This window comes from Eretmochelys imbricata, chromosome 6, assembly GCF_965152235.1.
Source record: "Eretmochelys imbricata isolate rEreImb1 chromosome 6, rEreImb1.hap1, whole genome shotgun sequence".
Classification (NCBI taxonomy): domain Eukaryota; kingdom Metazoa; phylum Chordata; order Testudines; family Cheloniidae; genus Eretmochelys; species Eretmochelys imbricata.
The window spans coordinates 25,218,902-25,244,624 of record NC_135577.1 but is presented as its reverse complement, the minus strand read 5'-3'; the positions used below and the strand labels follow the sequence as shown (position 1 = coordinate 25,244,624).

Sequence of the window (25,723 nt, the reverse complement as noted above, 5' to 3'; positions counted from 1 at the left end):
GAGAAGATGAGAGTTAGAATAAAAAGATCATACAGTTATATAGATTGCCTGTTCAGAATCAATGGAATATTTAATCTTCCATAAAATACATGAATAAATAAATACCATCAACTATCCCTGCCTGCTACTCCCCCCAGGCATCATTAGCTGGCAGAGAACTGGTAGGTGTAAAGCAGAAATGACCGTTAAAGGAGAGTTTTGAAGGAGGATGCAGCCTCATGGATTAATTCAAGGAGAGCAATCCAGGCATAAGGGGCAGTGTGTCAAGATCGGTGGGAGAAGCAGACAAATAGTCACAGCAGTGGTGGGATGAAGGAGGCAGGGCATGTGATGCAGTGAGAGGAACAAGTGGTGATGACTTCAAAGGTGTAGAATGGTCTAGTTATTACGTAGTTCTACCTTGAGTGCAGAGGACTGGACTAGATGTCCACAGATGGACTACATCCCTTCCAGTCTTACACTTCTATGATTCTATAAGCTTGAATCTGATATGTTGGAAAATGGGGAGCCCATGGAAGGATTCAAAGAAGTGATGGTGTCAGCAGAGTAGCAGCTGCATAGACTGGAGTGGACGTGATGCAAGTGTCTGGGAGGCCAGAGAGGAGGACAGTGCAGTAATCAGTACGAAAAATGAAGGATACAACAAGGAAGTCTGCACTATGCTTAAAAAACTTAGGCAGTGACAGGAGGAGTTAAGTCTGTAGGCAAGGAGAAAGAAGGAAGCTATTTCACAAAGTTTAGCTATCTGGCTTGGGCTTAAGTAGACCAAGCATTTGTGAATCGCTCCCATAAAAAATCTTACATCAGTGGCAGAGACCCAGGACAAGAGCTGTCTATTTTGTGAGTCATTTTCTTGTGATAGTTTTATTCCTCAATCTGGACATGACGAAAACAAACAAACCGATCAGTAAGCCCTGGTTCAAATGTGAACACCTACTTATAGAAAGTATGGTGGGGAATGAGGTTGCCTTTTACACAGCTTCCTTCCCTCCAACTTATGCTCTAACTACAGCAGATTGGCACTACCCATCTTCATATACTAAGAGATGGAAACTCAAACAATGCCTAGAACAGATATTGATAAGTGCTGGCTGGTATTTACAGGAGATTTCTCTCCAGTAATAAAAACATGCCAGATACAAGCTTCCACCAGAACCATTTTCCACTAATGAGTAATTAGCTCTCCAAGTACAGCTCAGACACAAATACTAATCATCATGTGATGTTTACAGAAATAGCCAGGTGCCAGGGATACCAAGGCACGCTTCAGTGATAAATCACTGGAGGGCACTGTGGTGACCTTAGTGAGCTCTAAACAGAAACTATAACAAGAGAAAAAACAACGAATCCTTGTGGCACCTTAGAGACTAACAAATTTTTTTGGGCATAAGCTTCAGTGGGCTAAAACCCACTTCATCAGATGCATTGAGTGAAAAATACAGTAGGTAAGTATAAATATACAGCACATGAAAAGATGGGAGTTGCCTTACCAAGTGGTGGGGGTCATTGCTAACATGGCCAGTTCAGTCAGGGTGGATGTGGCCCATTCCCAACAGTTGACAAGAAGGGGTCAATATCAACAGAGGGAAAATTATTTTTTATAGTGACCCAGCCACTCCCAGTCTTTATTCAGGCCTAATTTGATGGTGTCAAGTTTGCAAATTAATTCCAGTTCTGCAGTTTCTCATTGAAGTCTGTTTTTGAAGTTTTTTTGTTGAAGAATGGCCACTTTTAAGTCTGTTATTGAGTGTCCAGGGAGATTGAAGTGCTCTCCTACTGTTTTTTGAATGTTATAATTCATGATGTCAGATTTGTGTCCATTTATTTTTTGCGTAGAGACTGTCTGGTTTGGCCAATGTACATGGCAGAGGGGCATTGCTGGCACATGATGGCATATATCACACTGGTAGATGTGCAGGTGAACGAGCCTCTGATAGTGTGGCTGATTAGGCCCTATGATGGTGTCCCCTGAATAGATATGTGGACACAGTTGGCAACGGGCTTTGTTGTAAGGATAGGTTCCTGGGATAGTGGTTCTGTTGTGTGGTGTGTGGTTGCTGGTGAGTATTTGCTTCAGGTTGGGGGGCTGTCTGTAACCCAGGAACCAACTCTGTCCACATACTTCAATGAGAAAAGGCAGAACTGGAATTAATTTGCAAACTGGACACCATCAGATTAGGGCTGAATAAAGACTGGGAGTGGCTAGGTCACTACAAAAAGTAATTTCCCCTCTGTTGATACTCAGACCTTCTTGTCAACTGTTGGGAATGGGCCACATCCACCCTGATTGAATTGGCCTCGTTAGCACTGACCCCCCATTTGGTAAGGCAACTCCCATTTTTTCATGTGCTGTATATTTATACCTACCTACTGTATTTTTCACTCCATGCATCTGAAGTGGGTTATAGCCCACGAAAGCTTATGCCCAAATACATTATTAGTCTCTAAGGTGCCACAAGGACTCCTCATTGTTTTTGCTGATACATACTAACACGGCTACCCCTCTGAAACCTATAACAAGAGAGAATACAGAGAGAGGGACCCTATCTTTCCTATTTACTTATGAAGTGAGGGTGTGCTCTTAACACTTTTGTATTTCTTTGAAGTGAGAGTTGTGGGATTTTGTTTTGCTTTTAATTGTGATCTGTTTTTACAAAAGGCAACCCGCTACTGGGTGTTGTAAAGCTCATGGAGGACAATTACCTGGGCTGATATAGAATAGCCATATGATCTGCAGGGTAACAGTTAAGCCTGTGCTGCACATATCAACGTTCATCATGCTAAGATTCCGAGAATACCAACCCCTGGCTATCAAACAGCTGACTAGTCAGTCTGTTAGCTTTGCTGAGTTGTCTTTAGATGTGTTAGGTTCCCAATCACCAAAAGTCAGCAGTGTCTTTATTGAAGCACACAGAGGGCAGTCATTGGAAGTTGTAATCTCTTTCTTATCAGAGGCTCTGTGATTGCTGCCATTGATGAAAGGAGGCAAAACTACTGTTAACAGCTCAGTGGTTTTAAGTCTGTTGCCTGGACTTGTGTCTGGGACTGCTGAACAGCATCTCTTATTTATTTTTTTTAAAAGCCCTCTAATTTCTTCTCTCTGAAACTCATCTCTGAATGTCATGTTCACAATCATCTAGGTTTCCAACCGTGACTATGGATCTTCTGCACTGAGTGTTTGCTCAGCCTCCCTTAGCATTCCTGATGAGTTGGCATTTAAACAAAAGACCAAAAAAAGACACCAGAGCATGTGAGGGGAGCAAGACTCCAACAATGAACACGTCAACTAACTGACCCATAGAGATCTGTGACAATGAGACTCTGAAAATTCCCCTCTCAGTTTTCACAAGCATGAAAGCAAATATGGTATGCTGAACAGTCCCCATCACCAGTGAACGTAGTAATAGTCCTATACTCAGCTAGAGAGTCTCATATGTGTACATGGTGTGTTTGTAATGCATACTTACAAAGACAAGTTCCCTGCCTTGTAAAGCTTACAATCTCATTTACAACACAAACAATTAAGGATCCTGCACAGGAGTATGAGTAGATAACCTCATACAGGTGATTCACAATGGGAGGCTTTGCTTAATAAGTGAGTTTTAAGGAGGGATTTGATGGAGAAGAGAAAGGAGGTTGCCTGATGCATGGGAAGCAGGAGGCTGCTCCAAGAACAGTGGGTGTTGTTCACCAAGCCAAAGGTGGAAGAAGTAGTACCTATGAGAGAGGATTCGAGTAGAACACAGGGTGTAGGGGAAATGAGAGCTGAGAAAGTAGGCAAGGGCATAGCTGTGCAGAGCCTTGGAAGTGTGGATAAGGAGCCTGGACTTTAAATAGAAAAAGAAAGGCGTCGTAGGGAATCAGCAGAAGACATGGTCAGAGCAGTGATGTGGAAGAGGACTTTAGCTGGAGCATTTTGGACAGGCTGGACAGAGGACAAGTGAAAAGCAGGGATGCTGGAGCCAAAGGTTGCAGAACTGGAGGGAGGAGCTGACCGTAACAGAGACCAGACATTTAGTTGTAGTGATAGACTGGAAGGGACAGATTCTAGAGATATTACAGAGGAAGAGCCAGCAGAATTGAGAAGAGAGAGATGACTTGAGAACACCAAGATTGCTAGCCCAGGAGAAAGGAAAGATAATGGTGTTACCAACTGTGACAGAGAAGGGAGGGAGCAGGGAAGGTTTAGGAGGAAAGATCATTTATTTATCAATCAGGAAATTATAATGGGGACAAAATGCAGAAAACTGGTCTGTTTAAAAAAGTAAAAAAAGTCATACAGAGAAAAGTACTATTAAAAAAAAAAAGCTTTGTAACAGGCAAGTGCAACCCTTCACTTGATGCTTACTGCCAACCACAGATTTGTAAAGGATGGGAGCTTGCAGTGTTTTGCTCCGATTCAAATGGAAATCAATGGGAAAATGCTTGTATCTTTAACTTTCTGTCCCTGACATGTCACCCTTAGTCCTCCATACAGTGTCAATACCCCACATTAGAAATTTAGAGTTAGATTGTGATGTTAGGCACAACCATGAGAACAGAGCATACCTCTGCAGGAGTGGACATGCTACAATTCCCTCCTTGGTTGCTCTCTTGTTACAAGGAGGAAGTAATCTGCAACTGATCTATATCAGTCTCCACTCTGCATTGGCTTAGCTGTGTTAACCAAAGAGAAAACCAAGGCTCTACTCAACTACTCCAGAGAGCTAGTAAGCAGGTGTGTAATCCCATTTACTCTTATGTCCCTGGACCCAATGTCTTGATAACCTGTGAAGGAGCGTAAGAGACGGCATCCTTACTCCCCTGTGCAGGCACCTAGTCCAAATCACAAACAAGCCCTTAAGAATTCCAGATCATGAAAATAAGTCATACTTCAGAACCTTGCTGGTTGTTTGGACCATAACTGACTTTAATATGTATGGTTATTTATTTATTACACTCATTTCTAGAGCACCCATCAGGTATCTGTTACATCCACTGAGAGAACACTCTTCACAGGGGGCACAAAGACTTTTGTGAACTGAATATCCTTTATATTGTCTTTGTTTTTGCATAAAAAGGACATGAAAAGTCAAAGTAAAGGGCTTAATTAATCCTGACCCTTTTCCTTGGCCAAAACTCTCATAATGCAGGATTGGGACCGTAGCTATTCAAAAAGCAACAGAGTGTAAACCATACACATTATTGTGAATCTGCTTTTTGTTTCTTGTGTTTCATGAGGTCAGTGGAGGATTTTGCAAACTACTCCAAAATTAAAATAAACCTTACCTATTCTTGATGGCAGAATCTGCACTTCTGCATTCCAGCTACCTTACAAATCTTAGACAAGCCTCATTATCTCTCTTTGTACACATGACACAGGACCAGGTTACAAAACCAGTCTCTCTGCGCCAGGACTGGTGCATCAGAATGGCTGCAGGAGTCAGCATTTGATCATTCTGACCAGGGCCGGCTCCAGCTTTTTTGCCGCCCCAAACAGCGAAGAAAAAAAAAAAGAAAAAGAAAAACCCGATTGAGCTGCCGCCGAATTGCCGCCGAAGAGGAATAGAGGGAGTGGAGGACTCGCTACCAAATTGCCGCCAAAGAACCAGATGTGCTGCCCCAATAACGCACGGAGTGCTGCCCCTTTCTATTGGCCACCCCAGGCACCTGCTTCCTTCGCTGGTGCCTGGAGCCGGCCCTGATTCTGACAGGTTTGAAGTGAAAGGGTCAGTTACAGTTCTGGCCTGGGCAAGGGAGAAGCATGGAAGCTGTCAGGAAGTGATCTGAAAGAAGCAACAGTCCCTGTTGGTATGTCCAGATGTGTCTCCCGCACAGACACAGCTCATCTCATGGGCACCACACCAGCACTGAAAATGGTTCCAGCACCTGCTGGAGTGAATGGAAAGTGGTTTGCAGGATTTCAACAATTATCCAAACTGCAGGTCTGCCCAGTGTTTGAACTCTGTTCATGACTACATCAAAACTCTTGGTTGTCCCTCTCCCTGAACACCTGAAAACACAAAATTAAGCGTAATGAAATATCCACACCTACTAAACCAAACTGAAGAAGTTCTTTTTGTCTGGGGTTTGGAGGCTGATGAACCAGGACCATCTCTTTGATGTTTTGAAAAATATCAAAACAACAGACTTCTTATCAACATCATTAGTGCAGCACGAAGATGTTGTTTAATGCACAGAAAATGCAACACAGTATCCCCCAACGGACCTTGCCTTGTTTTTATTCCTTTTAAAATTTTTATTTTTAAATCTGTTTTGCAATTCTCATTCCCTGCCTCCCACCCCCTCATTAAATCACTAGCAGTTTTAGGGTGGTGACCAGCAGCTCCTTCCACGGGGGGTATCCATAAACCCTGCCCTCTCCTCCACCACAACAGAATGATCACCAACCTTTGCAACCCTGCTGCAAATTCTTACTGTCCTAGATTATATTTTCATACACACACACACGGCTCATAGCTCTCCATTTATTTGCTGAAACTCTTCTTGGGAGAGATAGATCGTGCTGAGGAGTCAAAAGAAGTTTGTGGGGCTTTTATTTTTTTTTAATCAATTATAAAGCAAAAAACAGCCCAATTCTTCAAGCTTAAAACTGACAGGGCTAATTGAGGGAATGGGGAAAAGCTCAGAATCATCCAAACACGCAAAAAAGAACCTCTGGGACTTGGTCTATGTGAGCATAAACCTGTAGTTCTGGGAAATCTGCTTCCCCACAGGATTTGAATAGCAAACATCAAATTAAACCAACCAGAAGGTTAATATATGAATGAAATACATTGGGCATCTCACCACAGATACTGGACATTAAATACTCCATCCACAGACATAGACCTCAGCTCCTGAACACAGACACGCATTGTAAAAAACTGTCACTCTCCTCAAGGAATTTAAAAAGTGCCTCAGTTGTGGAAGAAACACAATGTCAACTTCCTTGAGTGATACTGGCCTGGCCTTGGAAAAGTCCATAGGAGAAAGATGCTGAGGGAGCCCCAGAAAACCTGGGGAATCAAGAGGACTCAGTAGGGTGAAGGCTTTGGAGCAGTACAAAGGAATATCACCAGAGGATAATAAACGCATTTCTAGAACCCCCTAGAAGACTCTCTGGGGGTCCTCTAAGAATTTAAAACAAGAGGTCCAGTATCACTAAAATAATTCAGCTGAAGCTTGAAAAAAGATGGGTGAGAGCTCTGGCTCTCTGGTGGGAAGCACGACATTCATTACAGCACAGTAAGGCCTTGCCTATGTGATCACTGTTATTTTGGACACCACCGGAATTAACTCGGGACCTCCAGAGCTAAGAAGCATGAACTTGAGCTGAAGAGCCAGGCTCTATATCGGGAGGCTGTAACAGACTCACATCCCCTGTGGATCAGGCACAGATACACCTAACACCTGCTAAGCCGGGGGTTACATGCTTCCTTGCCCAAAATAGCTCAGTTTAGGCATCTGAGCCCCACAGCAGCTCAAACTGCAAACGAGCCTTCCCCCACACCTTGGCCAATACCAAAGCTGAATGCATGAGTTTCTACAGCTTGAGCTAGGACACCAGGCTCTCAAGTCAAGGACTGCCATGTGAATCAGGCCTGGAGAGGGATGTATACACACACATATTGATCAGTAGGTTAAATCTACACATGGAATTAGCTCCGATTCAGCCGTTGTTGTAGCTGCCCCAGTGCAAACCCCTTATGCAGGCAAAGAAAGCCGTAACTTGCATTGATAACTCCTTACCCCTACTTGAAACCAAGGTAAACTCTGCCAGGATAGACTGCAGCCTTCCTTATTTACATAAGAGGGTAGCATGATGCAGCTACATCAACAGCTGAAATTGGGGTACATTACAAGGGTAGACTGAAACTGTTCTCAGTGTTCATCCTTTTCCTCATCCAGGCTCTAACAAACATCCATGCAGCTTAATTTAATTCTTTCTTCTTGCTGAACTGCTGAAGTCCCCAACTCTCTTTTCACAGCAGTGAGAACAGGCACAGCTACAGTTTAAGAAAGAAAATACACATGCAGCTGCTTTTATCTCAGCAAAGACATTATCAGGTAACCATGTAGTGCGGTCAAATAAGCCCTAATGCAGTGGTGCAGTTACAGCCTCCCAGACAAAGCCGAGCAGTCCCTATTTGTTCAGAAAGTAACAGGCCAACAGTCTCTATTTGTTCTGCACCACTAGACATTGCTGACATGGTGTTATACAATAGCATGATTAGCTGGTAGGGGGGCAAAGGAAAAATCTACCCCATCGTTATCCAACACTTCCAGCTTCAGCACTTGAAAAAGACTTTCCTTTCTTATGCTGGAAAAACTGCCCCTAGAAATTATTCACCCCGACTGAACTGCAGTGATAGTGTAGGTTCTCATCCCCCTCAGAAACGGACCAAGGTTGAACAAACATCTATTATCTGCAGCCAGATCCAACCCAGTTCCCCTCCAGGAGGTAGTGCAGTCACCTCAAAGTGAACCTACAACACAAGGCAGTTTCATGGTATGAGCTCTCATCCTGTAAGCAGCAGACATATGGCTGAACAAACTCACCGCATGAATGGCCAGTAGCCAGGTTCCAACTCAGGCCACCTTCAGGAATCACTTGAGCCAGTTCACATTCATTCTGCAGTGTGAGGCCAGGAACTGATAAAGTGCTCTTTCTAAGCTGAGCCTCTCACTTTGGCTGTTTTAGGGCTCCAAGCTTATTCCTGCTTAAGCACCTGATCATTAACAATGTAACTGGGTTCCTCTCTGAACCAACAACCCTTCATTGAGAGCTCATGCCACCAATCTGCATTTGCAAATGTCACATTAAGGAGCGTACTGTGAGTAGAGAGAACTTTAAGTATATGCAGCAGCACTGAAAAGCACTGAGAGAGGTAGGTCAATTAAGCCAATTAAATCACGTTTACATTTTAATTCAACATTCTAGCATCAGACTGCGTTGCAGTGCCCCAATCCTCTACTCCTCCTCATCAACCTTTTTCTCCTCCCCACAAAACCTCCCCTCCCTGAGCCACCTCTAAGTGACATGCACTACTTTCATAGGGCTGGACAAGCAAAGAGACCCCATGCCTAGTTCTATCAGGCTTTTATCTTTTGTACACAAATTCATTATAAAAATACAATCATATAAAAAGTACCTGTTGGTGACAAAAATCATGGAAATCCCTCTGTTCTGTTGATCTTGATGAACGTTTTGGTGTTTAATCACCCACAAAGCCGATAGTTGACTTTATACTTCTTTGCCATGAACATATTTCATCCCAAGATTTTCTGCTATACAGGCATTTGTGTAACTGTTCTCTGCTTATAACATGCAGGATATAAGGCTTTAACTGTTAAAAAATCTGATGTAACAGGATTGTGGCTAGCCTCTCCTGGAGGTACTCAGATGCCAGGGTGAGGGCAACTATACAGATTCAATGCACACCTTACCGATTTTTGGTTCGGTGTTTTTTGGATTGCAATCTCATACTGGTCTTGCACAGATCTAGTGCCTTCATATTTTTTTAGTTTAAAAGAACAGCATCAGGCACTGTTTGGGTAAAATTGCTGCAGTAGTTTTACACTGACCTTTCCCCTCTGGAAACCTAGGTTCAAACTTGCTTCAGGAAACAAATGAAATGCATCTGGAGGGTCTTTGTACAGTTTCAAGGAAATATCTGTCCACCCCTCAAAACCATTACACACTTCCACATGCGCATTAGTCCCTGCCACAGAGAGGCACAGACTGGATTATCAGGAGGGTGCCTGCAGATCAGGAGGAGTGGTACGCATTTGACAGAGCCGTCTGGGAGTTTGCACAATAGTAGCCTGCAGTACTGTATGCCTGGCCCTAAAAGTTATCACTCAGGCATCAAAATTCAACCAAAATGCTTAAAACAACACAGAAAGACATAAAGGAGAAAGCCTCTATTTAGAAAGAAGAGCAGCTATTGCCACCCACAGCATTCATCTCTGTCACACATTTGATAGGAGAGTAGCCATGATTGGTAGGTTTCAGAAGTACTGTATGGTTATCAGTATAGCTCCGTAATATAAATAGATCACTTTATAACGTGTCTGTACTCTGCTCTCAAGGGTTGTGTTCTTCCTATCCAATATACACAGTTTAATAGCACATTGTCCAGAACTGCTGAACTGGGGAAGGCTGGCACCCTTCACACCCTTCACATATCCTTTTGGCTGACAGAGCAAGCAGCAGTGCTATACTGCTGCTAAAGAGAAAGGGCCAAATTCAGACCAGGTGTACGCAGATGTATATCTTCATTGACCTCAGTGGAGTCAGTCAAGTATACTGGGTCTGAAATTGGTTCAATGTCTTTAGCATTCTGGATGCACTGTAACATCAAGAGCAATATTAGGACACACATACCCCTCTCAATACCAAATGGAATGCAGCAGCTATGGCTGCAATTAGCTGAAATCTTTGTTGCAATGTTTCAGGATAATGCTACATTCAATCCAAAGTGAAATACACAAAGCAACCTTGAGGTTCCGTATCACTGATCTTTACAGAGGCAGTGTGTCCATTGGACAGGGCACAGCATTAAGACTCAAGGTACCTCGGTTCTATGCCCAGCTCTGCCACTGACCTACTGGGAGACCTTTTGCAAGTCACTTCAATTCTCATCTATACGTCAGTTTTCTCATCCGTAAACTGGGGTTAACAATATTTACCTGATGTGTAAAGTGCCATAGATTAAAAATGCTTTGTAAAGGTTAGGTATTATTAAAGTTCAGGTATCTCTACACTGCAATAAAACACCCATGGCTGGCCCTAATCAGCTTCTGTGGACTCCTGAAGCTCAGGTTGTAGGGCAATAAAATTGCACTGTAAATGTCCAGGATTGGGCTGGAGCCCGGGCTCTGAGACCATGCAAGGGAGGAGGCTCCCAGAGCCTGGGCTCCAACCCAAACCCAAATGTCTACCCTACAATTTCATAGTCCTGCACCCCAAGCTCCTTGAGTCCAAGTCAGATGACATGGGCCAGCCATGGGTGTTTTACTGCAGTGTAGACATACCCTCAATGTCTTGGATGCATTCAGGAGCTCCTTCCATGACATACTGAAGCACCTTCAACTCCTACTGAAGTACTGGGAATTGAGGGGACTCAATATGTCACCAGATCAGCCCCTAATGAGTTACTCAGAACACATGCTCCTACTACCATGATGCAGCATAACCTGTCCACCCAGTTAAAGACTGCTCAAAGTGATCAACCTAGGGATATGTGCCTTCTTTTCTCTGAGCTCCCTTGGCTATGTGCAACGTGTACTGGTACCCAGTGCAGAAAAGGACAGTGTTCTGGTTTAGCACCTTTTGTAGCATTGGTGCTCTTTCCTTACTGAACAGAGGGCTAAATATTTTCTCCCACCCCTTGCTTCCTTATTGTATTGATGCTGCAGAAGACAGAGTGAAATTTATTGTGATTATGTTGCTGTAGGTACTGAAAAAAAAAGCTCATTTTCTGCCGAGGACGTCAAGTCACTTACAGAAGCTAAAAAGAAACTAGAGAAAAGTCTCACTCCATTTCAAGGAATCATGGACAACAATCACCTGAGAGGTCTTCTTTTGTCTTACCATGTACAAGGAGCAAGATTGTCCTCTAAACTAGCCCTTTGAAGTGTTTTTGTTTAACCACTTCAGTGACAGTGCATTGGCTCCCTCCCTGCTCTGTGAAAGAAGCTTGTCCTTTTCAAGGCAGGTGAAACAAGAACACACATATTGGACAAAAGAAACAAATCTGCATCCTGAGCATCTTATTGAATGAAAAACTACACTGATGACAAAATCCGCAGGGATCCCTTCTGTCTTGCTAACATCTGCTTTGTTTATGGCGTTAGTGCACTGACCCTATAAAGACAATACCAATTTAAAGATATGACATTGAGGTTTGCATCCTTTAGGGTGCCTGACTCCTGCATGGGATGCTTGAGGAGGAGGAAGAAGACACAGTGTGGTCCTGGCACTCACTTGGGTGCAAGGACAGACCCTCTAGAGGCACTAACCATTCCAAAGTGGATGAGGAGGAGCCATGAGCCTGTCTGCATCGGCAGCCACAGAAAAGCATACCACACTCTCCAATGGGCTGATATGCTTCCTCTGAGGCAGTGTGGAGTGAGCTTAAACATCAAACATGCAACATAGACCTGAAGGCCAATTGACAGGCCAAGATTTCCAAAAGCAGCTAGTGATTTCCATATGCCTCAGCTTCTTGGTGCCCAGCTTGAGGCACCTTAAAGGGATCCAATTCTCAGAGGGTGAGTGCTCATCACTAAGAAACCCAGCCTCCTTTAAGGTGTTTCAAGTTGGGCACATGAAAACAGAAGCACCCAAAATCACTAGACACTTTGTAAAATCTAGTCTTAACTGTTTAAATCCCTTAATCTGGATTCCACTATCTCCACTCATTGAGTTCAGGCAGAGCATCTCTGAGGACAAGCACTTGCACTCCGAGAAGACATCTCTTACGTTAATTAAAAATGTGAAATGTTTCCCACGATAGGTGCACAGAAGGTCGGATTCCTTCCTCTATGCTCCCAGAATCTTGCAGAATTTCTTTTTAAACATATCCATCACCCAAATATACCCATGCAGAGATACAGATGAGAGTAGGATAAGCTGTTGCTATGTCAACAGTAACTACCCAAGAGGGAGAGGCAGGTACCCTAAAGGGGCAGGAGGCGGGAGGGAAAAAAAGAAGCCTTCATTAGCAACTTCCTCTTTTAAGCACAACTACAATGGAAATGTTTACTTTTGAGATGTGGAAATAAAACAAACCTTTCATTAGCATTCACTGTTAGTGGAGATCTGGAGATCTCTTTGTAAAGCTCATTGGCACTAACCAGCTGCATCTGCACCAGGAACAAAACACACACACACGGGAAATGCAAGGGAAGCTCTTTCTTCAGGACCGTGGAAGAAGAGGATGGGGGATAGAGGGCAGGAGGCCATTATCTTTGAAAACTCATGGCGATCGGGGGAGGTCCTGGACGACTGGAAAAAGGCTAATGTAGTGCCCATCTTTAAAAAAGGGAAGGAGGAGGATCCTGGGAACTACAGGCCAGTCAGCCTCACCTCAGTCCCTGGAAAAATCATGGAGCAGGTCCTCAAGGAATCAATTCTGAAGCACTTAGAGGAAAGGAAAGTGATCAGGAACAGTCAGCATGGATTCACTAAGGGCAAGTCATGCCTGACTAATCTAATTGCCTTCTATGATGAGATAACTGGCTCTGTGGATGAAGGGAAAGCAGTGGACGTGTTGTTCCTTGACTTTAGCAAAGCTTTTGACACGGGCTCCCACACTATTCTTGCCAGCAAGTTAAAGAAGTATGGGCTAGATGAATGGACTATAAGGTGGATAGAAAGCTGGCTAGATTGTCGGGCTCAACGGGTGGTGATCAATGCCTCCATGTCTAGTTGGCAGCTGGTATCAAGTGGAGTGCCCCAAGGGTCGGTCCTGGGGCCGGTTTTGTTCAGTATCTTCATAAATGATCTGGAGGATGGTGTGGATTGCACCCTCAGCAAGTTTGCAGATGACACTAAACTGGAAGGAGTGGTAGATACGCTGGAGGGTAGGGGTAGGATACAGAGGGACCTAGACAAATTGGACGATTGGGCCAAAAGAAATCTGATGAAGTGCAACAAGGACAAGTGCAGAGTCCCGCACTTAGGACGGAAGAATCCAATGCACCGCTACAGATTAGGGACCGAATGGCTCGGCAGCAGTTCTGCAGAAAAGGATCTAGGGGTTACAGTGGACAAGAAGCTGGATACGAGTCAACAGTGTGCCCTTGTTGCCAAGAAGGCCAATGGCATTTTGGGATGTATAAGTAGGGGCATAGCGAGCAGATCGAGGGACATGATCGTTCCCCTCTATTCGATATTGGTGAGGCCTCATCTGGAGTACTGTGTCCAGTTTTGGGCCCCACACTACAAGAAGGATGTGGAAAAATTGGAGAGAGTCCAGCGAAGGGCAACAAAAATGATTAGGGGACTGGAACACATGAGTTATGAGGAGAGGCTGAGGGAACTGGGGATGTTTAGTCTATGGAAGAGAAGAATGAGGGGGGTTTTGATAGCTGCTTTCAGCTACCTGAAAGGGGGTTCCAAAGAGGATGGATCTAGACTGTTCTCAGTGGTAGCAGATGACAGAACAAGGAGTAATGGTCTCAAGTTGCAGTGGGGGAGATTTAGGTTGGATATTAGGAAAAACTTTTTCACTAGGAGGGTGGTGAAACACTGGAATGCGTTACCTAGGGAGGTGGTGGAATCTCCTTCCTTAGAAGTTTTTAAGGTCAGGCTTGACAAAGCCCTGGCTGGGATGATTTAATTGGGGATCGGTCCTGCTTTGAGCAGGGGGTTGGACTAGATGACCTCCTGAGGTCCCTTCCAACCCTGATATTCTATGATTCTATGATTCTAGGAGCATGGCTCCCATTTGAGACAGTTGCAAAGGGCAGCCTGCCTGCATGTTCCAACCCCCTAAATCAAATCTCGGGGGAAGTGGGATTCCTGTCTCTAAACAAGATCCATCCTCTCAAGCTGTTCAAAGACTGTTAATGGGCAGGGAGCACTAACATAGTGCCAAAATAAACAAATGAATGGAATGGAAATCAACTTGGGGAAACTTTACAGAGAAAATAGGCCAAATATACTACTCAGGTAAACAGGGACAACTCCATTGGCTTCAGAGGGCTTACATCAGCTGTGAACTTGTCCCAGTATACAAAGTTTGATTAGAATAGGTGAATGCAGCAGGTGAACAGGATTTTTATCTGGGAAAGGCTGAGCATCCGCTAGAGACGGGAATATTTTGGATATTGTTTGTAGGCCATAATTTTTAACCCAAAGTCAAGGGGACAGCTCAGTCACTATAACGTTGGCTAAGTAATTAACGATGCTGCACTTCAGTTTCCCCATCTATAATTTGGGGATGATAATGCTTCCCACCTTTGAGATCTACAGAAAACAAGTGTCATAGTATTAAGAATTATTATTTTTATTAGTATTGAGGAAACATTGAACATTCTTCTGAGTATCACTCGCAAGCACAGCTGTGACTGTGCTCTTGACTCTAGTTGGACAGCTACGTACAGATACGTGTCTTCAGCTATTCATGACAAGTATATAATGAAACATTATATTCTAAAAATCCTGCTTCTCAGCCATTCAGAAATAAGAAAAAATAGATGCATTAGAATCTCCTACAAGAAGTAACAACAGCTACCTTTACATAGCAACTATCATCCTGAGGGGATCTCAAGGTGCTTTACAAACTCTGATCTTGAGCCACTGCTAGAATACTTCAGTCATGCGCCAGTGCAACTCTATTAAAACCAATGGAGTTATATCTTTGTAAACTGGAGTAACACATTGATGACACAGGCCCTTCACATACAATTCACTCACTAGTGAAGTGCAGCCACCCCTGGAAGGAAATGTGGGAAATGTTTAAAAGTGCACAGCAACACTGCACCGCAATTTAGGCCTGGAAGATAAAGAACACCATATCCAGAAGACTGTGCAGGGGGAATTTCAGACAGGCAGACTATATTTACCCATCCTAGGCACAGGGTCAAATATTCCTCGTCTTGAGAAAAATGCCATGAGATCTTTATGCCCCTGAGAAGTCAGAGTTTCAATTTAGTATATCATCTGAAAAGTGCCATCTCCTGAAGCACAGTGTCCCCGGCATCATACTGGCACATATCGATCTGATACAGATTCGCTGGGGAACGTGCCATCTACTGAATCACTTGGCCCCCACTTTCAACAGCATCTGGGCTTTCTTTGGTGTTATCCCAAGCTAGTGCTGACCAGGACTGACCCTGTTTAACATGCAAGATATGAAGGGGTCAGAGCCTAAGCTTGCCTGTTCACATGGGTAACATTAAAGCTTAAACTGTAAAATACCTACCTGTGCTCAATGTGGTGGCCCAAGAGTAAGTTCATTCCACTATCAGCCTGATTCATAACCCACTGAAGTCAATGGAAAGACTCCCATTGACTTCAATGAGCTTTGGATCAGGCACTAGGTGGGCAAAGTGAGACTGATGGTGAACACCATCCCTGGTGCTAGCAGGAGTCAGAAGTATTACAACATCTTTCTGAACAATAGCCCCTATGGGCTGCTCACAGAGCAATAATGAGCTGTTGACACATTCGCAGATTTGTTCTGTGAGGTGAAGCAGGCCGGATCAGGAGCGTGTTGTGGAGGATAAAGGACCACACCTGGGACTGAAGAAAGACGGTGATTTATTAAGGACTGTGTTGGAGTTGCAAGCTATCGCTTTAAGATTGAAGTGATTTCCTAGTCCTGCTTGCAAGCTACCGGACTCCTTACTGGAGCATCTGGGAGCAGCAGTCAGTTTGCAGCCAGCCTGATTACAGTAAGGTGGGGCAAGCTGTGCCTCTCTGTTTTTAGGGAGCAGCCTGGTTTGTCTCTGTTTTTTTGGGTTCTTAGGCGTTATCATTCAGAATTCTAAGAAATATCAGTGTTACATTGCAACCTTCCAGCAAGAGTATTTATGTTTTTTAATCTAATTTCTCTTCTTGCATGCTGTGAACATAACAAAAAGGAGTAAAGGAAGTGAGAACACCAGACCTAGGACTGTGAGAGAAGAGTAAAAGAAAGCACCAGATATGGCATTTGGTGACAACTGGGGAAACTGAGGGCACCAGATGTAAACTAGGAGCAAAGGCAACAAGGAAAGAGAAAGGGAACTAGACCTTGGATAGGGAGAGACAGAATAAATTAAGGAGGGAGGGAGAATATGCCATTGCAAATTTAAGAGAATGCGGCTGGAAAGTCTGGGTGGAATGGAGCTAATACTGTTACTCTAGCTCACAGAATCATAGTATCATAGGACTGAAAGGGACCTTGAGAGGCAGAACTCATGGCAGGATTAAGAATGATCTAGACTATTCCAGTGCTTAACCACCTGGACAGTTAGGAATTTTTTTCCTAATGTTCAACCTAAACCACCCTTGCTTCAATTTAAATCCATTGCTTCTTTTCCTATTCTCATAGGTTAAGGAAAACAATTTTTCTCCCTCCTCCTTGTAACAACCTTTTATGTACTTGAAAACTGTTATCATGTCCCTTCTCAGTCTTCTCTTCTCCAGACTAAACAAACCCAATTTTTTCAATCTTCCTTCATAGGTCATGTTTTCTAGGCCTTTAATCATTTTTGTTGCTCTTCTCTGGACTTTCTCCTATTTGCCCACATCTGTCCTGAAATGTGGCACCCAGAACTGGATACAGTATTCCAGTTGATGCCTCATCAGTGAAAAGTAAAGTAGAAGCATTACTTTTCGTGTCTTGCTTACAGAAATCCTTCTGATACATCCCAGAATGATGGTTTGTTTGTTTTTGCAACAGTGTTACACTGACTCATATTTAGCTTGTGATCCACTATGACCTCCAGATCCCTTACCGCAGTACTCCTTCGTAGGCAGTCATTTCCCATTTTGAATGTGTGTAAGTGATTGTTCCTTCCTAAGTGAAGTACTTTGCATTTGTCCATATTGAATTTCATCCTATTTACTTCAGACCATTTCTCAAGTGTGTCAAGATCATTTTGAATTTTAATCCTATCCTCCAAAGCACTTGCAACCCCTCTGAGCTTGGTATCATCTGAAAACTGTATAAGTGTACTCTGTATGCACAGGCCTGTATGACAGCTGGCAATATGTGGATAGAAAGCATCATGCATTGGGCAGTCTACTAGACTAGGATTCAGTAGACCTGGGTTTTTGTCTCAGCTCAGGCAATAATTTCCTTTGTGACCTCGGACAAGACACTTAATCTAACATGTCCTACAGTTTCCCATTTGTAAAATGGGGATAAAACTTCCCTACCTCTCACAGGTGACATAAGGATAACGATTGTGAGGTGCTCAGATACTACGGGCGCTACTAATTATTGTGGACTATGGTATGCCAAAGAAGCTTGTAACTGCTGAATTATTATTCCAGAAAAGCAGTTGTGGCTGTATGATGTTTTGTCAGCTAGAACCTCTGCCAGCAGGTCTTTCCATTCCTCTCTACTTCCTCCCCAATACACACCTCTCATGCAAAGGAAGTGACTCTTTAAAAAACAACAACAGATACATGCCTGTATCTAATGGATACAGAATTGCTCCACAATATAGCACAATGGGGTCTTGGTCCACAACTAGGGTTCCTCGACATTACAGTAATATTACCCCATACTGAACACCATTTAGATTGCAGTTAGCAACTGGTCAGGTGCGAAGGACTGTTGGTGGTGAACGTACAAAACCAGAGGAAATGAAGAAACTTTAAAGGAGCTCTAAAGACAAGTGATGGTTTTCTCTCTCCCAATCTTGAAACTTCCCCACTCCACCATCCCAAAACAAGCCCAAAACTGCAGCTATCTGTCTCAAACTGGGTGGGGCATTTTTAATACTTGCTTAAACTACTGTTCTGTTTTGATTCCACAGTTAAAATGAGTTGGAAACACCAACTTGTCTTTGTGGATTTTGGGGAACCATGAGACTGCTGCTGCTACCCTTGTTATTGTGGCTACACTGCTACTTATACTTGCACGAGTTCGCTGAGAGCTAGTCCTAGTAACTGTACATGAACAGGGGAATCACACCCTATCTTGTAGTGTAGATATAGCCTAAGGATCCAATTTGCCTCTTAAATTGGCTTTAGAGCAATGTTAACCCCTTGACAACAGTGGGGTTTCTTCAGATTTGCACTGATAACATATTAGCATAACAACAAATATTAATGACTTTCAGCTTCAAATTGTTGCCTCAAGGCATCCCTGATCCTTATGGCCTTGCACTGGGCCCCACTAATAGCCCTGGTCTCTGGCTGTTCAAATTCAGCCTCCAGGTGTTGAGCCTCAGCGGTCCAGCCCTGAGTGAAGCTTTCACCCTTCTCTTCACAAATATTATGGAGCGTACAGCACGCGGCGATAAGCACAGGAATATTGTCATCTGCCAGGTCCAGCCTCCTTTAAAAACAGCATCAACGGGCCTTTACATGGCCAAAAGCACACTCAACAGTCATTCTGCACTTGCTCAGCCTGTTGTTAAACCACTCCTTGCTGCTGTCAAGGTGCCCCATATATGGCTTCATAAGCCACGGCATTAAGAGGTAGGTGGGGTCTTCCAGGACCACAATGGGCATTTCGACTTCCCCTACGGTGATCATCTGGTCCAGGAAGAAAGTCCCTGCTTGCAGCTTCCCGAACAGGCCAGTGTTCCAAAAGATGTGTGCATCATGCACCTTTCCGGACCAGCCTGTGTTAATGTCCACGAAATGCCCTCGGTGATCCACAAGCACTTGGAGAACCATAGAGAAATACCCCTTCCACTTAATGTACTCGGTGGTTAGGTGGTCTAGTGCCAGAATTGGAATATGCGTGCCATCTATCGCCCATCCGGAGTTAGGGAAGCCCATTTTTGCAAAGCCATCCACAATGTCACGCATGTTGCCCAGAGTCATGGTCTTTTGGAGCAGGATGCGATTCATGGCCCTGCACACTTCTGTCAACACAAGTCCAATGGTTGACTTTCCCACTCCAAACTGGTTAGCAACCAAATCGGTAGCAGTCTGGAGTAGCCAGCTTCCACAGTTCAATCGCCAAGCACTTCTCTGATGGCAGGGCAGCTCTCATTCTTGTGTCCTTGTGCCGCAGGGCTGGGGCGAGCTCATCACACAGTCCCATGAATAAAGAAAAGGAGTACTTGTGGCACCTTAGAGACTAACCAATTTATTTGAGCATGAGCTTTCGTGAGCTACAGCTCACTTCAGAAGTGAGCTGTAGCTCACGAAAGCTCATGCTCAAATAAATTGGTTAGTCTCTAAGGTGCCACAAGTACTCCTTTTCTTTTTGCGAATACAGACTAACACGGCTGTTACTCTGAGTCCCATGAATGTGGCTTTCCTCATCCAAAAGTTCTGCAGCCACTGCTCGTCATCAGACGTGCATGACGATGTGATCCCACCAGTCAGTGCTTTTTTCCCGAGCCCAAAAGTGGTATTCCACTGTGGTCAGCACCTCTGTGAATGCCACAAGCAACCTTGTGTTGTAGCTACTATGCGTGGCAAGATCAATCAAAAGCTCCTCTTGCCTTTGTAGTTCAAAGAATAACTTCACTGCCACTCATGATGTGTTAGTGAGAGTGAGCAGCATATTGGTCGACAGTGCAGGATCCATTCCTGCAGACCAAAGAGGCAGAGCGCGCAGTACATAAACCATTAAAAGATGGTGCCAAATGAGGAGAGAAGCACAGGGATTGCTGGGATCATAGAATCATAGAATATTAGGGTTGGAAGAGACCTCAGGAGGTCATCTAGTCCAATCCCCTGCTCAAAGCAGGACCAACACCAACTAATGGGATGTGAAGCAATGGATCACAGGGCATTGGGACAGGACCCAGGATGCCCCGCAACCTCCTCCGCCTTCCCACAACTCTTAGCGGCAGAAGAGAAAGAGGTGCTCTGTGGGATAGCTGCCCAGAGTGCACCACTCCGAATACCGCTGCAAGTGCTGCAAGTGTGAACACGCTATTGCGCAGGCAGCTGACAGTGTGAACACACAACAGTGGTTTCCCTTCAGCGCTCTCTGAGCAGCGCTTTAACTGCCGGCGCTGTAACCCTGCCAGTGTAGACATCCCCTTAACTGTGACATTCTGAATATCTTTCCCAGACCTGAAGAAGATCTCTGTGTAGCCCAAAAGCTTGTCTCTTTCACCAACAGAAGTTCATCCAATAAAATATATTATCTCACCCACCTTGTCTGATAAATAGTTAGATAATCTATGGGTTAATTTTTCCAAACCTAGCCTCCAACTATGCATGCAGAATTTAGCATATGCAATCATTTGCATTCACATTTTTTGTGCACCATCACTTTTGAATAATCAAATTTGCAAGCACAGCCTCTGTCATGTTTTGAAAATTTGACCTTATCTCTCTCACTTTTAAATAGATAGATAGATAGATAGATAGATAGATAGATATGGATAGGTCTGAATCGTCAAACCTTCATACCTAAAGTCAGGCTCCTAAATCCATATGGTCTGTCACTGAAACTGAGTTTGTCTCTGAAACATGTAGTATCCTCCTGAGGTGAAGAAGGCCCAGACAGTATCTCTGCTGCTGTTACTGCTGCTCGATGTATCCTATTAACCTTTCATTTTCTCACCTTCAGTCCTGTCACTGTCTGCATGCAGTGTACAGTTCAGAATCAGCAACCCTTTGGGTAGGACTACACATTTAACAACGATGGGAAGAGAATTCGACTGGGGACTATGCTGGAGTTGTATCCTTGTCTACCTCTAAAACTAAGGCCGCACGTAAACGCGCATCTATTTTACGGTTTTATACAGCATTCATCATTGTAGTATGAAGCTCTGATGCCTTCTTCTCTTCATGGAGCATGGTACTGGGCATCTCAGTACACAGCTAAACATATCTCTTTGTGAATATTCTTGCGTTGTGTCCAATTACATGATACGGTCCTTAGAAATGGAACAAGATCACTGCTAACCTCCTGCCCACATTCTGTACAATGAAACGTAACATTCCAAGCACTATTCCCCATCCAAGTTAAATTATCATTAAAACTCAGACAATAGGCCTTCATCCCATTCTTCACCTTCTCCTTTTTTCTCTATGCTCTATCACCCTCTGCTCCTCCGAGACAGAGAGACTATCTCTCTTCATCTCAATCTAGAAAAGAAAAACCTCAGAGATGGCCACTATCCCACTTCCACACAAAATGTCATGACTGTTCATGGGTTTCCAAGTTTGGCTATCTAAGAAAGCATTTGCCTTTCAAATGCAGAATAATGAATCAAATGCCTGAAAATAATATAAGCAATGTTCACATGCACTTTCTAAAAAAACCAAACCAAGAACAACAAAACCCTCACCCTGTTTTAACATCAGACCTTTAACATCCCAAGCCCAAAAAATGGTATGATCTCCGTGTGTCACATTATTGAACTCAAGGTCTGTGTCAAGTCCTCAGAGCAACTGGCCGGTTAATGTCAACAGCAGGTGCCTGCGCGTGCTTCTATCAAAGCCCACATCACTTGTGAGAATAAAAAAAAAAAAAGAAGAAGGAAAAAATTAATTATAAATACATTTGACACAGTTTGAAGTTTTTATTACTTGTTTTCACGGATCTCACAAACCCATTCAAAATTGCTACTGGACTAAATACGACTCCTGTACCGAAGGGGATGGATTAGTTTAGGGCATTCCATAACAAGAGCAACCGAATTAGCCATTTCAGCTGCTGAGAACTTTGCAGTTAAAAAACCCCTGTTCACCATGGTTCATTGTGCTGCATCTTGAAAGGAATGACTCCTGACTGCAGAGTTCAGACCTGAACATAAGCACACACAGGCCTCACATACCACTGATCCGAAACCACAGCAGCCGTGCACCTTTGCTCTCCAATCAAATCTCAACAGGGTCGCCTTCTCCAGTTCAGTGAAAAGTGTTCTCCCTGTCTGCCTCCTTCCCATCTCCCTAAACAATACCTTGGGAGAGTGATTTTTTTTTTATGGTCATGGTGAACTAGAAGTTCAGTTTATTAGCATGTTGATTTACACATGCATACAGATTTTATATTAACATGGAGAGACTACATTGCACATCTGCAGACCCATGACCTTGTCTTCACTTGATATTTTGTCCATACAGTTCATCACAGGGCCAATAACCTTACTCCTTTTTAGGTTTCACTATTTTTATAGTAGCCACAGCAGCTTTTTCTGTCTCAGCTTTGTATTGTGGTTTCACTGCTGCTCTGACAGCCTTGGCACAGGGAATAGCGGATGTAGCTGAGCCCAGCCTGTCTCCAGTACGCCACCATGGCTGCGGTTCCAGGGCCTCAGGGCACAAGCAGCCGGGACCCCCAGGCACCAAGTTCAGCACGCACCGGATGGAAGGCAAGAACAAACGCTCTATACAGAATCTGCCCAAGAGAACAGTTTCTTGGCCCTCGGCCAGAATACACTCATTCTTAAGAGTGCTCTTGTCTGAAGCCATACCACTTAGGGCTGTGATCTAATCAGCTTTCATAAACTACGCAGAGTCAAGACCTGGTCAGCACTTGGATGGAAGACCTCTTAGGTAATCTCAGGGAGACAGAGGGGATGGCATTCTCTTCTTTCCTATAATAGAGAGCCAGCCAGGCATAGCAGTGGCATAGACAGGACCTACCTCCAGGATCAGGTCCTGCCACTTGGCTTAAATCCGTCCTGCACATCTTGGAGCAGTGTAGCATTCCATTGTTCTCGCGTTCTCTCTTTTACGGCTTAAAACCTTTAATTTTGAATGAAATATAAAGCTGGGGTCCTCAATGGTTTTGCTCTTTGAAGATCTCTTTTCCTGAGAATAGAGATGTGAAGCCAGGTGTCCTGGCAAATACATTCTGCCTATGCTTATTCTTGTTCCTGGCTGTTCCTAAACCCTTATGTCATGCTACTGAGCGCTGCTGAACAGCTGCCACATTTCACCCCAGAACTGAGTGAATTTCAGAGATGAGTAAAGTGATTCCTGTACATAGTTTGGCATCTTTTTCATGAAAACCACTGTATAACTATATGGTAAATCCCTACCAACCACACCAAATTATGCTTTCACATACACTGGTGCAATCATCATGTGCTTCAGCAGGATTTGCCCCAGGACGATGGAGGGCACAGTAAGCAGACTCCAGACTCTCTCAAATAACACATTTCAGATACGTGAGCGTCCATTTTATGCATAAGTCAACCGCATGTATATAATGTAACCATCTGAAGTCAAGGAGAGGGGATAGAAGAGGAGGAATGAATAAGTAATGCATACAGGGAGGCACTGTAATTTTCCACACTCTCAAGTGTGACACTGTAACTGAAAATGATCAGTGCTGCTGATCTGGTCTCCAAATACCGCTTTATGAGCCAATAAAACATGGTATGTTCTTAGCTAACTGTGGCAACTTCCACTCTTCAATGCATCACACACAGTGCTACTCAACTGAATCTTCTTCCCCATCCCCATCATATCCTTCACTCCTCAGTTGCCATTCCCACCCCACCCAGTCCGTGCCTTTCGGGCAACAATTTTCTTAAATAAAAAAATAGTCAAATTAAATACACCCATATAAAAAAGAGCTTTTTAGCAACCCAGCCATGAAATTCATTTTACTTCTCTGCCACTGGTATGTCAGAAACTCCACATCGCCTTTAATAAACTTCTCCAAGTGAGCGTGCTGATAACTAAACAATGTGACATTTCCTACAATGAGAAGGCAGAAAACCAGAAACAATTACATTAAAAAAAATGAAGGGGCGGGGGGTGCGAGGAGCAAGCTGGAGATATCTCTTGCTGCAAGTAAAGTCTCATTAAGTTATGAGCCAGCATTCTCAGGGGAGACGAGTCTCCTTGGCCTAGAGGTGGCCATGCGTCAAGATTCTAATTCACCCTGGGGTGACCTCATCCTGACATTACAAGAAGGGAATGGAGTGGTAACCAAGTGATATCCCAAAAGGAGTCAGAGCGGAAGGATATTCCTTGGCTTCACTCAGCCATTCCTAGATATTGGAAGGAATATCTCAATTACCACCAACAACCCTAAAATTACCACCAACAACCACCAAAAACCCTATATATATATGATGTGTCTCTTTTTTTAAAAAAAATCAAGGTATTTTAATGGGAGCTCAAGACTCCTGAAAATCAGGTCACTAATCTTTAAATTAGTAAACATAGCAAGAAAAATTTATATAAAAAGGTGCAATGAATTAATTTATCTTTATTCAAGATTTGTTGACCTATTTTTAATTTTAAAAAAGAAATTTGTTCATGGTAAAAAATGGGCTTTTTTTAGAATTTTTGTAAAAATTCATTTTTGAACATAAGAATGGCCATAGTGGGTCAGACCAAAGGTCCATCTAGCCCAGTATCCTGTCTTCCAACAGTGGCCAATGCCAGGTGCCCCAGAGGGAATGCACAGAACAGGTCATCATCAAGTGATCCATCCCCTGTTGTTCATTCCCAGCATCTGACAAACAGAGGCCAGGGACACCATCCCGGCCCATTCTGGCTAATATCTATTGATGGACCTATCCTCCATGGATTTGTCTAGTTCCTTTTTAAACCCTGTTATAGTCTTAGCCCTCACAACATCCTCTGGCAATTTGCTGTTTTTCAACAGAATTGGAAAATGAAAAACAAAGAAAAAATTAAAAAACAAAAAAGGCTTTTCCCTTACCTGCCCTCCTTTCTTCCTTCGTTCCATTTTCAGCAACAAAAATGGGAAGAGAAAAAATGGGGAAAAGGGGAGGGAAAAGAAAAAGGTGAGAGGTTGGGGGGAGGGCAGGAAAAACCAACTAAACTTCTCTCCTCCCAAATACATAAATAAAATAAAATTAAATTAAATTAAAATAAAAAACCAAACCATCCAAAACCAGGAAACCCCCACCCCTAACTCAAATACAATTTTTTTAAATTAAAACATTCATTAAAACATTTTGCATAAATAAAAATGGTTCATTTTTGAAACCTGAGAAGCAAAAATGACTTAGATTGGAAATTTCAAACATTTTTCAAGTGTTTTTTCCTATTTTTCAATCAACCCTACTCCTGAGCTGGCGGCTTAAATGGAGCTATGCCGATTTACATCAGAAAAGGGTAAGGCCCGTCATCTTAAGTATTTCCCAGCATGAGTATCTTTCTAAG

The 25,723-nt window shown here is 43.5% G+C and overlaps 1 protein-coding gene and 1 pseudogene across 4 annotated transcripts in view; both read right to left on the bottom strand.

Moving 5' to 3' along the window:
* BRSK2 (BR serine/threonine kinase 2) overlaps positions 1-25,723 on the bottom strand; it is a 425,109-nt gene that overhangs the window by 276,932 nt on the left and 122,454 nt on the right. The window lies entirely within an intron of this gene.
* LOC144266698 (ATP synthase F(1) complex subunit epsilon, mitochondrial pseudogene) lies at positions 22,637-22,868 on the bottom strand (annotated as a pseudogene).